The sequence below is a fragment of the Pristis pectinata genome, chromosome 2 (genome assembly GCF_009764475.1).
Source record: "Pristis pectinata isolate sPriPec2 chromosome 2, sPriPec2.1.pri, whole genome shotgun sequence".
Lineage (NCBI taxonomy): Eukaryota > Metazoa > Chordata > Chondrichthyes > Rhinopristiformes > Pristidae > Pristis > Pristis pectinata.
Genome location: NC_067406.1, coordinates 95,876,712 through 95,895,209, shown reverse-complemented (window position 1 = coordinate 95,895,209; position 18,498 = coordinate 95,876,712). Strand labels below are relative to the sequence as shown.

At 38.3% G+C, this 18,498-nt stretch overlaps 1 protein-coding gene across 18 annotated transcripts in view; it reads left to right on the top strand.

Annotated features, from left to right (window-relative positions):
- ank2b (ankyrin 2b, neuronal) overlaps positions 1-18,498 on the top strand; it is a 781,056-nt gene that overhangs the window by 60,198 nt on the left and 702,360 nt on the right. Inside the window, exon 1 of one of the 18 annotated variants that reach the window (XM_052010173.1) lies at positions 3,795-3,865. The exons of 16 other annotated variants lie outside the window; for them this stretch is intronic. The gene's annotated coding sequence lies outside the window, so the exon portion shown is untranslated. Of the gene's footprint in view, positions 1-3,794; positions 3,866-18,498 lie in introns of those variants that run through there. One more of the 18 variants, XM_052010165.1, reaches the window with a different exon arrangement.

Here is an 18,498-nt window from a genome sequence, read left to right as displayed (position 1 = left end):
GCGAGGAAGGTTGTCTAAGGTGACAGCAGCATATAGTTGGATGGACTATCAGCAAATGGAACTTAGTCCTGAAATGTGTGAGGTGTTGCATTTTTGGAAGTCAAATTACTGGAGAAGATGCTTAGAGACAGGATTTATGGGCATTTGGAGAAGCATAGGCTTATTAGGGAGAGTCAGCATGGCTTTATGAGGGGCAGGTCATGCCTCACTAGCCTGATTGAATTCTTTGAGGATGTGATAAAGCACATTGATGAAGATAGAGCAGTGGATGTGGTGTACATGGATTTTAGTAAGGCGTTTGATAAGGTTCCTCATGGAAGGCTCATTCAGAAAGTCAGGAGGCATGGGATCCAGGGAAACTTGGCTGTGTGGATTCAGAATTGGCTTGCCCATTGAAGACAGAGGGTGGTGGTAGATGGAGTATATTCTGCCTGGAGGTTGGTGACCAGTGGTGTTCTGCAGGGATCCTGCTGGGACCCCTGAACTTTGTGATTTTTATAAATGACTTGGATGAGGATGTGGAAGGGTGGGTTAGTAAGTTTGCTGATGACACAAAGGTTGGTGGTGTTGTGGATAGTGTAGAAGGTTGCTAGAGATTACAACAGGACATTAATAGGATGCAAAGCTGGGCTGAGAAGTGTCAGATGGAGTTCAACCTGGAAAAGTGTGAAGTGATACACTTTGGAAGATGGAATTTGAAGGCAGAATACAAGGTTAATGGCAGGACTCTTAGCATTGTGGAGGAAGAGAAGGATCTTGGATACATCTAAGGATCCACATCCTAAGATCCCTCAAGGTTGCCTTGTAGGTCACTGGGGTTGTTAAGAAGGCGTATGGTGTGCTGGCCTTCATTAGTTGGGGTATTGAGCTCAAGAGCCGCGGGGTGATGTTGCAGCTCTATAGAACTCTGGTTAGACCACATGGAGTATTGTGTTCAGTTCTGGCCACGCCATTATAGGAAGGATTTGGAAGCTTTAGAGAGGGTGCAGAGGAGATTTACCAGGATGCTGCCTGGATTGGAGAGTATGTCTTATGAGGATAGGTTGAGTGAGCTAGGGCTTTTCTCTTTGGAGAGAAGAAGGATGAAACATGACTTAATAGAGGTGTATAAGATGATAAGAGGCATAGATCGAGTGGACAGTCAGAGACTTTTTCCCAGGGCGAAAATTGCTAACATGAGGGGGCATAATATTAAGGTGATCAGAGGAAGGTAAAAGGGGGATATCAGAGGTATGTTTTTCACACAGAGAGTGGTGGGTGTGTGGAATGCACTGCTGGCAGAGGGTGTTGGGAGCAGATATATTAGGGATATTTAAGAGACTCTTAGATACATCAATGATAGAAAAATGGAGGGTGATGTGGGAGGGAAAGGTTAGATCTTAGAGCAGGATAAAATGTCAGCACAACATTGTGGGCTGAAGGGCCTGTACTGTGCTGTAATGTTCTATGCTCTAAGTAGGGGTAGGCCATATACAGTAAATGGTAGGGCAAAGTGGATGAACAGAGAGACACATGAGTCCTTGTCCTTTGTTCCCTGACAGTGGCAACAGGTGGATAGGGTGCTGAAGATACATGGCATGCTTGCCTTCATAGGTCAGGTCATAGAATATAAAAGTTGGGACATTGCAGCCATTGAGTAATACGGCACAGAAACAGGTCCTTCGGCCCAACTGGTCCATGCTGACCACACCATCCTCCCTGCTAGTCCCAGTTGCCTGCATTCGACCCATAACCCTCCAAGCCCCTCCTCTCCATGTACCTATCCAAATGCCTCTTAGATGTTGCAATTGTACCCGCCTCGACCACTTCTTCTGGCAGCTCATTCCAGGCACTCACCATCTTCTGTGTAAAGAAGTTACCTCTCAGGTTTCTTTTAAATCTCTCCCCTCTGATCTTGTAACTGTGCCCTCTAGTTATGGACTCCCCAACTCTGGGGAAAAGACTATGACCATCCACATCCATTCCACTCATGATTTTATGAACTGCTATGAGGTCACCCCTCATTCTCCGACACTCCAAGAAATAAAGATCCAGCATGGCCAACCTCTCCCTATCATTCAGGCCCTCCAGTCCAGGCAGCATCCTCGTAAATCTCTTCTGCACCCTCTTCAGCTTGACAATGTCTTTCCTATAACAGGGTGACCAAAACTGTACACAATATTCCAAGCTTTGCTGAAACATTATGCTGAAACTTTACAAAGCACTGGTAAGGCCGCACTTGAAGTATAATGTGCAATTCTGGTCGCCACACCATAGGAAGGATGTGATTGGGCTGGAAAGAATGCAGAGGATATTCACCAGGATTCTGCCTGGATTGGAGGATTTTAGTTATGAGGAGAGATTGGATGGCCTGTGCTTGTTTTCTCCAGAGTGAAGGCGGCTCAGGAGTCACCTGACAGAAGTATAAGAGAGGAGTAGATGGGGTAGACAGTCAAAAAATCTTTCCTATGGTAAGAGATCAAAAACAAGAGGGCACGTTTAAGGTGAGAGGAAGGAGTTTTGAAGGGGATCTGAGGGGTGAGTTATTACACAGAGAGTGGTTGCCTGAGGCAGAGACACTTAGACACTTAAAGAGGCAATATGCTTTAAGATCCGAACAATTTTTATCTTATCATTTTGCAAACCTATTTTTGACAGTGTTTTGTGACATGAGGCAGTGACAATAAACAACAAATGGAACAAATGTGGTCGAGCATGTGAGCTCAATTTCCGCAACACTCATATCAAATCGCAGGAGCCTTGTGATTTTAAGCAGGTTGAGCTTGAATTTCTTTTCATAACCAAAACCTTGTCAGTTAAAAACTGTACATAATGCCTTGGTTTTATGCACTGAAATTGTTAACTGGACAGTGTGCTTCTGTCCAAATGGGAGAAAACACAGAATATTTTTCATGGATTCTTTTTCTTCATTGTGTGATGCAGAAGAGCCACTCCTTTAGAACAGGCAATTAGATGATTTGAATCCTGAAAGAACAGATTGAATTGAAGGGACAGCAGCAGAGCCATATGTCGTCTGTGGATTAATAACAGTCATTGAGGAAAATAATTAGACACACAATCCACTGTAATATTAATGAATTTGCACTGAAGTTTTTACTTTAGATTTGGCGTAAGTAAAGTTACAATAATTAGTTATGTTAATCTGTTACTGTTTCTTGTCCTCGTAAAATTGGATGATAATAAACTGCCACCATATTCACATGCTCAAACAACATCCTTCACCAGATCATTATTCTCCTTGCTGGCACGTTACGTTGGAAAATATTTCTTAAATTTTAAGTAAAATCCTATTTTATAGAAACAATGTACCATGCATCTGGTGTTGCAACATCCCGTAGATGCAAGAGAAACCTGGTTTATGTTTTTTTCCTGACACAATATGTTTGTAGCTAATTTAGTTCTCAAGCAGTAACAATACAGACAATCGAAACAACAGACAAATAAATCTGATTACTGAATGACGGCATTGATAAGTGATTTAAGATACGAGTTAGCTTGTTATTTTCATTCATAATTCATGACTAAATCTATTGTGAATTTTACATAAAAAGGCTATACTAACTACAAAAGTGAATTCCTCCACCCGTTCAGAGATATTTTGATAAATAATAGAAGGGGCAGAAAAAAAGGCATAGGGAGAATAGTGATTGGTGTGGCTGCTTGTGATGTAATTTGGCAATCATGTGATCTTAGGTGAGCTGTGACTGGTGGAATGGAAGCACATGCATTAATGTTGAAATATCAAGAACAGATTGTCTGCTAGACATCTTTCAGCTGGCAGTTGTAAGGACTAACAAGCTCAGTACATCTTTGGTGTTTGACGATTCAGATCACATACAGTTCGGCAGAATAAGCAGCCAAATAAGTGAGTGTGTAATTGGACGTGTCGTTGAATAAAATTGTGGTAATTTTATTTAAAGTTGTATTTAACATTTTAGCCATAGATAATATATTAGTGCACACTTATTCTGTTTCATTAAGTAGTCATGATTTGCATTATGTTTTTAATCGGCTCTATATTCTTAACATTAAATGTGTAGCATAACCATTGAAAATAAAATGATTTTTTTGTGTAAGTGAATTTTTTTGTTTTTTTTTCTGTTTGTCCTTTGGCTATTGTGGATTACTTCTCATAGCTGTGACATCCTTTTGTTTGGGTGTGAACATTCCAGTTAATGCAAGTGCAGACATTGGTGACTAAGTGCAACTGCATGATCGAGAAAGTGATGTTTAATGTTTGGATGCTAATATACAGTTACTTATTTTCTGCTGTCTTTAAAATCTATATCACTTTCTCTTCATTAATCAGGGAACTGCTCTCGGTAAAAGGGATTACCTTAACTGTCTGATCATTGGAAGATTGTGCTGTACAGGAAATAGCCCCACCCTTGCCTTTGTGTTTCCACTTTCTCAGCAACATCAAATTACTTTTGCTTATTTTTCTTCAATGGTGTATCAATGATCTTACAGTATTTTACTACAGAATTACTGTTATCAGTTTTTAACCATTCTCACAGATAAACTGGTATTATGGAGTGGCAGTCATGAACTGATGTTGCATTATTATCACATGATAATTTTGAATAAAAGAAATGATGCTGAAATTGACAAGTCTGACTCTGCAGATTTACAAAATTCATGGCTTAACCCAATGTACTAAAAAAGACCACCTGATTTTTATCTAATCTTTGTAAGTCTTTTTTGTGTGCAATCCACCAGACATCTCTCTTGGAAAAATATGTAACCCTTTTAATGTGACTAAAATAGTCAAAATTAGAAAAATGAGTGGTGCTTTTTGGCAAGTTGGTGTGGCTTTGAAGCCATTTTGCAGATATTCAGTGTATATTGTTAATGGTATTGTTGGCTTACTACATTAGTTGGCATGTGTGCTCATTATGGTGTATTGTGGGTAATAATGCAGGTGGCTCAGTGTTTATATGGCTTAGTAACTGTAGTTTCAGTAATGTACATTAGGCGATGTTTAAACACTGGCAGTGTTTAAATAGAAATGTTTTGGGAATGGCAAAGGTGTGAAATAGAAAGAAAAAGATATTTTGTCATTGTTGTGATAAAATGACATGGTGTAAGAACTAATGAAGAATTATGATATGATTATGAAGAGACAGTGGGGTGGGTGGAGATAAAAAAACCTTTTTTAAATGCAGATTGAAGCTAACCCTTGTGTGTATAACTTTAACACAAACATTAAAGTTCTGAGACTCTACATTTTTTTTTGTTTTGATTGATTATCTCTTCATTTTAGGAGTTCATGAAGTTTGGCATATTGGCTCTATATTACTGATACTCTATGTTTTTTAAACTTTACAATCTACAAAGTTGTCAAACCAGAAAATATTTCCATGATTTGTTCTGGAACATTCCTTTTATGAATGATGACTTGATGACAATTGCTAAGCCCTGCCAAAAAGAAACATGAGCTGCATGGCAAAAGGACAAATCAAATGCCAACAAGTGTCATAGGACTGGAGTGAGGTGAATACTAACACAGTGTTAAGTCCATAAAAGACTGCTACTGTCTATAGTTGTATTCAGAATGCAGATGAATACAACACACATGAATATGTAGTACAAAGTGGGGATTTCTACAGCAGTCACTGACTGTTACTGTGTTGGTGTATTCTTTGGTTGTTAGAATAGTAAACAAGCAGATCAGATCAAGAATAAGAGGAAAGGGGTTCTTTCTGTTCGTTTGGTGTCTGCACCATCGCAATAACATTAGGAATCCAGCAGTGATTGCAGTCCAGCCACTTGCAGTGGTTACTGAATTCTTTTGTTGATAGGATAGTTGTTCAGTCATTGGTTTTCTCAGTGTTTGCAATATTGCAACAATGATTTTTAATGTGATGGCTAAAAGAGGAAGAAATGTGCATGTGGTGTACTACATTAGAGGAAGTTGGTATGGATAACCCCACCCTGCCAAATGTTTTAAAAGATATTAGGTGTGATATTTTCCTGTTCATGTTTCGATGTAGCTTCCTTTATAGGAGATAAATAATGCTATATCCAATTTGATGTATGAAATGCTTTTTAGTAAGTGGATTGTTTTGATTACAAGTGTTCCATCCATAAATACATTATGTGAAAAATTGAAAGATTTAAATAGTTGACTTCAAACAACATTTTAGTAATTTGATGGTATTGGTTTAAGAAAAAAAATCCCTCTCATTGGCTGAGTTCTTAAATTTGGATCTTCAGGTCAAATAGTGACAAAGGCAAAATGCTTGATTAGATGTATGGAATTAATTGGAGAATAGACTAGCTGGCATTGTGAATCTACTAACTTTCAGCTACATCGCTTCCATAATAACATCATGGTACTGTTTCATTTAGTTGAAAACACTTTTTCTTGTCTATAGATCCTACCATGATGTTGCCCCACACTTCATTCTCAATTTTAGTCGGTCCCAAAAACTGACCTGAAAAATCCTGTTCATTTTGACTTTTTTTTTGCTCCCTTTGGCTTATTCTCTCCAGTCTTAGTCTCTAGATCATTAAAATTGTTCTCAAAACAATTTCTAGTTAAGATGTCATCAAAAGTGAAAGAAGTAATTCCTGGATTGGAAGATGAGCATGGGGATTGCTTGAAAACATTAGGACTCTTGAACCTTAAAAAGGAATAACTAAAACCTTAAAAAGAGTTAACTAAAATACATAAGAAGATGGAGAAAGTAACCCAGAATATTTTCAGATGCAGCAAGAAGGAGAGCACATGTTCAGGGTTGTGAAGGACAAGTTTAGGACAGAAATATTACTTTACACAGGATGATCGATATCTGGAACAGGTTACCAGAAAAGGTGGCAGAGGGCAAGAGACTGGAACTATTTAGGTAACAGCTAGATCTTTAGTGGCAAGAAATTGGGGCTCTTTATTTCATGAAAGACAAAATCAAATGGAATGAAGGGCAATTTTATTCTGAAAGTATCTTGTGACCTTGTGGTGATTTATGGTGTGTTCTGTGTGAATATTACATGAGAATATTTTTGGGAAAACATTTCTCAGACCAACTTTTTGAAAATACTGCTGGCAGGGAGCCTTTCACCTCTCAACAGAACATATTGAAAAATCCTGGACGTATTGACCTCAAAATCTCAAAGGATGCAACAAATTGTGCTCTCTTAGAGCACCATAACTTCAAGAGATTGGTCCTTCAACATTTATAACCACACGATAATTTATTTCCATGTTGTGACCTGCTGAGTTTGACTGTGATTTAGTCTGGATGATAATGTGTTTTTAGTGACTTTTTTTTGTATTAATGACATTTGAAAGGTGTGCTACTGTAACTGTTTTGAGGATGGATTTTATCAGGTACCAAAATTCCATTGACAACTGTAAGCTGATTGACTGGGTACTCCATTTAATGCTAGATCAGGAAGAAATACTGGGCAGGCTAGCAGAAGAACTGTTTCCTACAGTGACGTGTGAGGGACTCACTGAGAAAGCAGCTACAACATGCTGCACTCCCTCTTAGTGCACTGGAATATCAGCATGTGCATGACCCTCTAAAATGATATTAAAGTATGTGCCCAAAAAATTCTTTGGCACAACTCCAAAACAAAAGAAAATTAATCTGCAATGGAAAATTGGCCTGCTCTAGAGTAGAGCAATATTGTGCCCCTTTCTGGATGTCACGGTGCCATTGGGGAAATTTGACTCTTGACTTTTCAACAGGACTTGTGTCTGTTCTGGAACCTCGTGCAACTTTGGAATCTAATACAACGTGTGGAATCTTAATGGAAAAGATGACTCTCTTATTTACTGTCAGAACAGCCAGTCTGTTTTCCCCTAAAACTGTGTGAATTAAAGGACCTACTTAGACTTTGTCCTTGCTGAATTCTGTGATCTCAATTAAAGCCTCAGATGGGACTGGACTGCTTTGTCTGTTTATATCAAAGTCACAATTACTCCCAGATTCTTAGCCTTAAGTTCATCTCGTGCTGCTGTTGATCTTTGCTGAATCTGAGTTGCCACTCAATCTCCCTAATGTAGTAGTATGTAATACCATACTTAAGAAGAGAAGACTTGATTTTCTTTTCCTTCAGCCCATAGAAGCAGGCACAGGCATTTGCCTGCAATGCCAGATTCCTCAAAGTGCAGGGATTTCTAGCCTACATCTGTGTAGGTAGTATTTTTTTTGAGCCCTTCTTTGCAATCTGTGCCAGGAGTGCTTGGCTGTAGCCTTGCACAAATAACGTCTTTTGCAGGGATTTCTTTATCATGTCTTCTGACCCACAAGATTCATAGAATTATACAGCACAGAAACGGGGCCCACCTCGTCCATGCCGAACATGACGCCTATCTACATTTATCTGCATTTGCCCCATATCCCTCTACACCTTTTCTATTCAAGTAGCTGTCCAACTGCCTTTTAATTGTTTGTAATTGTATCTGCCTCTACCACCTACCCTGGCAGCTCATTCCAGATAACCACCACCTTCTGTGTGAAAGAACTTACCCCTCATCTCTGCTTTAAATTTCTCCCTTCTCATCTCAAACTTGTGCCCTCTAGATTCCACTGCCCTGGGAAAAGGACTCAGGCTATTTATCCTATCTATGCCCCTGGGAGCACTCAGCCACCCATCCGTCATAAATACACCATCATGTTGTATTGTCTCCCTTTAACTAGAATAGTGCTGTCTAGATTGTGATATGTCCCTTTAAGAGGTGGCTGCAGAAGTCAGACATCTGAGGCCAACTAGGCAGCTGGGAGAATTTAACACTAGAATGCTGTGCAGTATTACAGAGGGAAGCCCAGCAACACTTTTCTATGAAGCTTGCAATTGAAGGTCTCAAAATATTTGAGACATTTGCAAACAGTGCTAGGGTGATTCACTGTCTTCACAGGTAGTAATGCAATTTCTAGGCTCTGATTCTTGAACAAGGAGCTAAGAAAACTACAACTGATTCAAAGTTGAGAGATGAGGTTTGATTTTTTTAAAAACATTTTTACTGAAATGGAACAAGGCAGGTGATCGTTAAAATAGTGGTGGAATTCCCCATGTGCTCCTCTGTATCAAAGTTTTGGCAGCATACTTTTCAAAAGACATCTGGGTGGGAGGGTGCATTATAATTTTTTTTAAAAATTGAGCTCTTCTGAGATGGTTAAGGCCTGGATCCTCTTTTAAATTTTGCTCTTGTTCTCTCCAGTAATAGTTGCATTGGTAAAACCTGGTGGCAAACAGATGAAGGGTGAAAAAAGTCCACATTTTTTTTTGATCTCCTTGAGGAGCAGTGCACTACTGGGCCCCATATAGAAACCACCTGCTTCTCATGCTTAACCATGTGGCTTCCTAACCTCCTTAGCGTTTAAATGACTGATAGGGATTTCTTGCTAACACTGCTGAATAGCTTCTTATCTTTTGAAGTTGTGCTTTCACCTTTTCGTCGGCTAGCACTTCTGTCTAGGTTTGAATGAGAAACTAATCAGATTCCTGCGGATATGATAAGAGTTTTTTTTGGGCTTCCACCTTTGGAAGGGTGGATCCTTCCCTGTGTGCTTTAGGCTCTGCATATATAACTATTGGGAGCTGAAGTTTGGGTTCTGAAGTTGTGTGCAAATTATATGAATCGTGTAGTATTATGGTAGAGGAGGAGGCCACATGGATTGTCTCTACACTCAAGGAGCAGCTCAAATTAAATGATCCATTTTTCATTCCCATATTCAAATATTTACATTTAAAACAGTTATCTTGTTCCCTTTGGAAAGTTATGATTGGATTTGCTTCCAGTGCTCTTTCTTGCAATATGTTCCAAATTATTATTACATTCTTTTTTTGCTCACCTCTCACCACCCCCCTGCTTGTTTATCCTTTCCACAGATCAAAACAGAGTAACAAGAAGAAACTATACCAGAAGGCCTCAATTTTTAACACTGTAATAAATATCCCCTCCATTTCCATAACAGAATATCCCCAACTCTTCAGATTAGAATTACTGGAATTATTTTGGTTGGTTCCCCATGCACCCTTTTGAAGACCTTGAGTGTGGTTCCCAGAATTGTGCACTCATTTTTAGCTGAGAGTTTATAACAGTTGGTAGGAACAATTTGTATTTTATTTCTCTCAGTAAAATTTACCCCTGAAATGATCTGTGATCATATTATTTCAGCCACTCACTAGAAGCTGTGGTACATGGGAATTAAAGTCACTTAGTGGAGAAGATTATGTTCTCATTACTTGTTGAGGTCATAATTTAATTTTTAATGTTCAACTCTTAAGCTTTTTGCTATGCTTGAATTGTTCACAGATTACATTTATTGAGAACAACAAAGCATTCATGATGCTTGGTATTGCATTCCAACCCAGAATACCAGTTTGCTTCTCGTCAGAACAGTTGCTTGCTTGTTTATCGACTTTAACCTCTCTTTTACAAACTTTTTTTTCTGTCTATCTCCAGTTTCTATATTTCTACACTCGCTTCTCTTCCGAACTTCTTTCTGCTATTCCAACAATGTTCTAAGTGTGATTGTGTTCTTAAGGTGACATTCCACATGCTCTTCTTCCCACTTGGTTCATCATTGTGCTGAAATGTATTTTCTTGATCTAAGGCATTCTTCAGTAACATCTTTGCTTTCTGATCTTAATTGCCTTAAAATCTATGCTCATTACTGAGTACCCACTCCTTTTATTGTCACCTCTGTGATGCATTGTAATATATAACTGCTTTGTTTTGATATTTATAGAACTTTAAATCATAGGAGAGAATTCTCCAAGTTACTCATGTGCCAGAAGCTTTAAACTTAATCACCATGCTCAGTTCTTTTTCCATGTGCTCTTATCATTTAAATACTTATCTGCTTTCCTTTTAAAATTCATTGTGAATTCTGGCACTGATATTACTGGAACTAGAACTAGTTATTAGTTAACTGATATTACTTCCTTGTGTCAAATAACACTCGATTTTTTTTAAAATAAAGTTCTCTTTAATTCTTTTAGTGACATTTGGATTAATGCCATACCAGTGAAAATGGTTTATACCCTTTTTATTTTTTATAATATAAAAAAATCAAAGCTCATTTTCATTTTGATTTAGATTTCATTTTAAATTTTAGTGTTATGATGTGAGGTGTTCAAGTCTGTTCTCATAAGTAGATTTTCATAACTCAAATCTTTTATCACTGATAGACTTTTGGCAAATTGTATTTGCATCCTCTAAATTACCTGAATAATGTTTCTGGTATCAGATTTTAAAAATGGGGCATATAATTTGAATGTTGGCCAAAATGTAGATTAGCTTAATTTCCCTTGTTATATTTATGGAAGTATGTATTCCTTTTAATATAATTCGTCAGAAGCTCATTGCCAAACACTTCTTTTATACATATAGATTTAGCTTGGGTACAGAGAGGAGCCACCTCATTTTAATTTAGTTGGCAAGTTGTCTGTTTTGCTTAACCACTGGCAGCTAGTGATTTAGATGAAATGCTGTTTGACCAAAACATTTTTCAGGATTCCTGCCAGTGCTATTGCACAGGTGCTAAATTTGCTCCAACACCATCTACCCTGTCTGCACAATCTTCTCCACCACTTGTAGCATAATCATTGTGGCAAAGAGCCTACCCCACCCCCGCCTTTATTAATATTATGTTGGTTTGTTTAGCTCTTGTCACTTTATGGATAATTCTTTCCATAAAGTGTTGAGAGTATTTATCATGAGTGAAAAAGTACTGCAAACAGATGGTTTGACATTTTTGTTTCATTTATTCTGCAAAAGTTGTTTCCAAGATTGATGAATACATCAGAACATTTCAAGTGGTAAGTCACAGGTGCACAAATATTTGTTTTAGTAGAAAGAATTATTTCCAGTGGTGTATGTGATATTACCTGCAATCCCAAAAGAGTAATTTCCACAGGAAACAAAGTAATCAGTATTCTGAGTCTACAATTTCCACTGTCCAACAAGTTCCCTCATTCACTTTTAATGGAGGATGTTTATATATTGCCAAACACTTTCTTTCTCTTCCCTTATACCTATGGAAAGTTCTCTTGATAGGAAAGTGCAAAACTGAGCCTTTCTACAACCTTGTGGTGTTTCGCTATTCAGAAGCTTATCTTTCAGGCCACAGGTGATTTGCACATTGTTGACTGTAAGTCCCATTAAACCTATAGTTAGTTAGGCAACAATTTCTGCACCAATAAGCTCAGAACGTAATGAACCTTCATAAAACTAGTATTGTATATCGTTAATAAGGATTTCTAGCTTGGCTCAAGTTGGATCGCTTTGGAGTCGATTTTCAATTCCTAACCAGTCAAATCCATTTTTTTTTGTGTTGCTGACTTCTTTGTGATTAAGGTCACCCAAATGACAAATACAGTTCTTTAATCTTAACTAAGCATGAGTTAACCTTCAGTGAGTGATGCGTGAAAAGAGATGAGGGGGCTGGGAAGATGCACAGATTAATCCAGATCCCTTTGAGGGTCTTGTTAGAACTTCCAAACAAGCAACAAGACTTTGGTTAGGAGGTGAGAAGCCCCTCTCCTCACCCCTATCAGATCCTACTTGCACAATCCCACTGCACCCTTAAGGTGTCTGGAGTGCAGATGAGCCACCATTAAACTCCTTCCAGAGTCTGTTTGCCAAAAAGGTCTGGAAAAAGAATGCAGTGGTCTTTGTTGAGGTTCATCCCAAGCAGTTCTGCAATATGGGATTCTGTGTGCTAGGTTGTTCCCAGGGAGGCAGACTGGGACAAACACCAACTGCTGCTGAAAGATTATCAATTCAATGAAAGATGAATATTGAACTGCCTTAAACTTGCTGGTTTTCCAGTGCAAAGAGCCATCAGTAACTGAATACTTTGCACTAACCTATTTCAGGATGCAGGAGCAAGTGCTGAGGGATATACTGAAGCTTGGTACAACTACTGCAAAGACTCTGTGGGGAATGGCCACTGTTTGGGGTCTCCTCAGCACTGGACACTGAAGGGCTTGTGAAACATTGCTGGTGGAATGTTTGGTTGATACTGTGTTAACATAATTTAAATAAGTGAATGTAATGCTATTGTTTGTACAGTGAATGATGACAGATGAACTGTATTGTATAATTGCAAATTTTATGAATGTTTATTTTTGTAAAAAAGAACAGACGTATTTGGTCCTCATTTAAGAACTGTGCAGGTGATGCAGAGCTACAAAGATTAAGATGCCACTGTGGATTATAATTTATTCATGTCCCTTACACATGACCTGAATGGTAAATCCTAATCTTTAGGCAAATGAAGATGAGGCTAAACCACTGACAAACATTTCTTTGTAGGGCCCACCTGCAAATATTTACACACTCCCAATGATCCCATGCAAACGTGCCCAACGTCCTAACTTTTGAATGACCTTGGCAGTTGAAACAGAAAACAGAATAAAGCAGGTAACCTTTTTTAAAAAAAAATTGTCAAAAATATGCAAAATTTGTCAAAATATGCAAAGTCCTTGTGATACGGTACTTTTGGTATTGGTTATGCTTTAAGATGCAGGTCACTGTAGATCTCTATGGGTCTCAATGTAAAATTTAATATTGAAAGAAGAGCAGAGCAAACTAGCTGATTGCTTTTGTGGTACAGCTGTCACTTTGTTCATGACATCTTACTGCATGGTCAATCCTGTTAGTTTCCCCCACAACTGAATGGTACAAAGCAGTATTATGCAGAAGATTGTGAAAAGCAATGTTTTAGCAAGCTAGCATTTTAAAAGGCTCAAAACTGAACTGATGTAGCCTTGGTTCACGCCATAGTATGGAAGGATTGACTGACATCTGAATCAAAGATTAATGAGCAAGTGCATTGCAACTGGTTTAAATGTATTTCTTGGCACACATAAATGCTGGGTATTGAGAGAATGAAGCAATGAAATGTCATAATACTTCCTGCAAATGAAGATAACTCCTACATAATGAGAGTTGGATCCTGAAAACACTCAATCATATTAATATTGTCCTTGTCACTATGATGTTTTGATTTAATTTTTATTTTGAAGGAATGATTCATCATTTGATTTGAGTTGATTACCAGATTGGAAAGCATTACCTGGAAATTCTGTAGGGCTTCAAAAGTGCATTAAACCAGTGTTGCATTATGGGGACCCACTCCCATTTTGTGTGTGCCTCTGCCTTGCAGTATCTTTTGCGTGTGGTCTAAAGTTGTTTTTTAATATGACAGATGGGCCTTGTGCGCAAGAACTTTCTTCCACTGGAGGAGGCAATCATGCAGGATGTAATGCAAGGTTTGTGGGTGGTCTGTGTGACCATGGGGAGAAAGGAATGTTGTTTAGACTGGGTGGTTGGTTCTGGGTTTGGAGGTGAGGGGATAGAGTAGAGGCAGGGAAAATAGAATACCAGGGCTGGTTGGTTAGTCTGAAGGGTTGATTCAGAGTTTGGGGTGTGGGGGTTGGTAGTGGTTTGTGATCATATTTGGTCTTGAGGATGTGGCTAGGATTAGTTCTCTCTGTAAAGTTAGGGGCATGATCTGGGAAAGGGGGTGATGATCGGGAATGATATTGGAACAGGGTTGAGTGCTTAGCAGGCCATATGACCTGGGCATCAGTGAGAGTTTGAGTGGTAAATAAGTCTTGGAGGACCCACCTGCCTGAGAATCTACTTGTCAGACCAAATAGAAACTGCTCAGATTAGATTTGCATCTTTTAAAAAAGAACCAACGCAGGTCTTGTTCAGACCTGCTTTGTCCCCTCCCTTATTCCAGGTGAGTGGCCTGCACCACTTCTGGCCCTTGGGTCCACAGGTGAGTTTTGTTTAAATGTGCAATGCTCACAATTTGATGGTATTTCACAGGTAGAGGATCTTGAACTTGTCTTACAACCTGCTTATCCACATTGTTGCACAACGTAAAATAACTTCTTGGCCATTATCGCTAACCTATAGCAAATAAGTGGTACCTGGAAAAGAATGAGTTTTTGAGTTACATTATCATTGAAGTAATAATGATTTGCTTTTCTTCACTGATTACAGACTTGATTTGGTGTGAGGCAAGTAGGGACATTTATTTTGCTTACAACAGTCATTACAAAAAGTCAGTTGGTCACATCATTGACAAACAAATTTGAAGGGTACAAGTGGGTTTGCTATTTAAATCTTTGAACAGATGATAACAGGTTGAAATGCAATTATATATATCTGCATCTGTTAACACAATAATTTGAAAGTCTTTTGAAGTTTCTGACATGTACATCTTGGAAATTTGAAGAACATGTACTTTGTATTAAGATGTATTTTTGTTTAAAACATTGGAAAAGACTAAAATACAGAATGATTTGATGGCCCCAATTTCATTTAAAAACTTATTTCTCTGTAGAGAAATTTCAGTCCCTGCAAGTATATCAAGACTGTGCAAGAAATAGTGAAATTTATTATGGTGGTATTTTCAGAAAATTGTCAAGTGGTTTCTGGGTTTGTGTTTAACAATATCAGGGAAACAATAAATAAATTTATGAAAGGTGGACAAGAAGCTACATTTTCTCATTTTCTCAAGATCAAAAGGCATTAATTAAAATATAAGGGTTTCCTCTGACACTGGTTTTTTAATGTGGTTTTGTACTGGTTTCTCAACTCAGTTTTAGGTAGTGCAGCCATTCCAATGTTGCCTTTTGACCCCTTACTGATTAAAGTAATAAAAATAAAGTCCTATGACTTCAGATGAATAAAGCTAATATTCGAGAACCATGAGCATTACTACATTAACAATAGAATTGTACAGGTGGCCCAATGTGCTAATGCCGACTCTTTGAAAGACTGACACATTTTCTTATTGATCCCTGACTCCTGCCCTTTCTCAATAGCCATGCGGTTTATTTATCCTTTTTGAAAGAAATCATCTAAATGTGATTCCACCATACTTCAGTGCATTCTAGATGATGATAAATTATTTTTTTCTTTTTTGTTCTCCACCTTTTAATTCTCTTGGTTTGTTTGCCAATTAAATCCCATTTCTCTCTTTTTAACTGACCTTTCCGTCTTGAAAACAACAATGTTCTCAGATGCAAAACTGACAGCTTGGTTCCTCCTGCCAAGTGATTCACGAAGAATTCTGAAGATGTTTCCCACGAATGTGTGGATCTAGATTCTTTGCACAAATTCAAAAGAAAATGGTGTAGTGCAGATATAGTTAGGCTTAATCCTGAATAAACTGCCGCACATTTCATAGGTGTCTTGGTGCCCAAGGAAAAAAATATTCAACTCCTCACTTCTATGGCTGGACTCTCATTTGCCCTAGAATCTATTTCTGGTATAAAGCTGCACATCTCCACCCAAAAGGTGCCAACAGTAGTGAAACACTGGACCTGCAGTGAAAATTCAACCTTGCTGTTCTGAAGAAGGACTGTTCTTATTTACTCAGGAACAACCAGGTTTTGCTGACTTCGTTTCCCCTGAAGTCATGCTCTTCAAAGAACTGGTACTTAAACTGCATTCTTCATCATTGTTGATGTCAGGGACCTTCTGCAGTCTCAGAGTCAGCTTCGTATGTGGTTTGATGGCTTTGTATATTCAGTTCAAGATCACAATCACTCAGCTTTCTAGTCTGTGATCATTCTAGGCTATGGTTTATGCTGATCTCAATTTGGTGCATTAGGAAGGTCACGCAAACCCATACCCAGGGAAGCTACTTTCCCTACTCCAATGGGCTGAGAAACGAGTGAGCATAGGCTTGCATTATGGGCATACATGCTTTAGAAAATTACAATCACGTCCAAGTGAGCTCTTCCTGGCAGCCTTCAGCCATATGTGTCTTGTAGCTCTGGAGGGTTTCTTATGCACAAAGCACATGCAGGCACCACATGCAAGTTCTTTTTACCCACCGCCACACACATACACGTGTCCATTTGGAGTATTCTCCCACCCCATCATTGCAGCATCCATTTGATCTTCCAGTGCAGCTGTAGTTGAAATGTTGGTCAGATTGTGGTATGTCCTTTCATAGGTGGCTGCAGAGACTGCACTTGCTTGGCCAAATGCTAGCAAATATGGGGACATGAAAGGGATCAGTAGAGAGGACCGTCTTGAACTCTGATGCAGCAGGAAGGCTAACAACACTTCTGTCAATCCTGCAAATGAAGATTTTGATCTTTATGTGATTTTCACAAATAACATTAGCGTGACACTCAATACTGTTTTAATGCCATTAAAAGGTAGTAATGCAATTTCTAGTCCATTGTGATTTAAAATACAACTGCTTTGCAAATGTTTTTCAAGTTTTTAAATGCATTGTTGAAAGACATGATGCAGCTACTTGTTTAGAAATAGAAAGCTGCTGCAATCAATAAACAATGGTGGCTTGATGATGAGTTGAATGGCCTCTTTGTTTCTGTACCAAAAAGGAAGAGGGAAATACCTTTTTTTTAAAATAAAGAAAGGACAATGAAGCAAGTGGATAAGAACAGAGGTGCCGTGTTAAGCATGTTGAAAATAGTTTTTCTTTAAGAATACTAAGTAAGTATTTTGAAGGGGCAGATTGCCATTGGACAAGTGCAGCTACTTCAGAATATGTACAGAAGCTCTGATGTGATTGTACACAACATTGCACTTCAGATGGTGTTGGTTGATAAGTTTTGTTCTTTCATTTAGTTTCCAAATCATCTCTGAATTGTTTGACAGAAGCGTAACTTTTGCTGCTGAAGTGTTAGAGGTTTATTGAGAAAGAAGAGTGGCCAAGCAATTTTAATCTGTAAACAAAAAAATAGCCATGCTGCCAGTTAATGATATTGACACAAAACACTAAATCAGCATTTAAATGTCCATAAGGATTTGAGATCTTTAACAAACTAACACTGAAAATTGTCATACACATTTCTGCAGAAGCTGACTGTTGATTCTTGGTGGATCTGAGACATTTCATCTTGGAGTACATTCAGAGAAAGCTGTAATGCCTGTATGGCTGAGCGATGAGTTGCTTGTAACTAATATTTATTCACTGCCAATAGTAATGTTTTGGCCTCTTTATATTTCGGTAATTAGTATTGCAGTTGTTCCAATTTTAAAGATTTCCAAAAAACAGATTGTGCTTTAAGGTAGTAAAGTGGAAAAATCTTAACCTTGTTCTGATTTTGTTGAGATGAATGTCATTTTTTTTCTTTTTCAAAAAATACCCATGAGAAATGGAAAAAGTACAATGATGAGCCAAAAAGGGGGGAGATTTGTCATGGCCAAGTGCTTGATCAAAGAATTTGGTTTAGAGGATTCTATAATAGGATATGTGGGGCATACATGGAACTTTAATGAAAAGCCACCGATGGTGAGACAAAGGGATGCCCAAGAGGATAGAATTACAGCAATGGAGACTTTGTTGTGAGTTTGCAGTACAGAGGAGGTTAGAGTTAAGAAGGGTAAACCCATAAAGAGATTTATCCTCGGAGAATTTAAAATACGTGGTGACCAGGAAGCAAAGTAGGTGAATGATGATGGGTAAATGGAATTTGGTGTGGGAGTGGATACAGTCTTCTAGAGTTTTAGATCCACTTTATGTAAGGTGGTAAATGGAA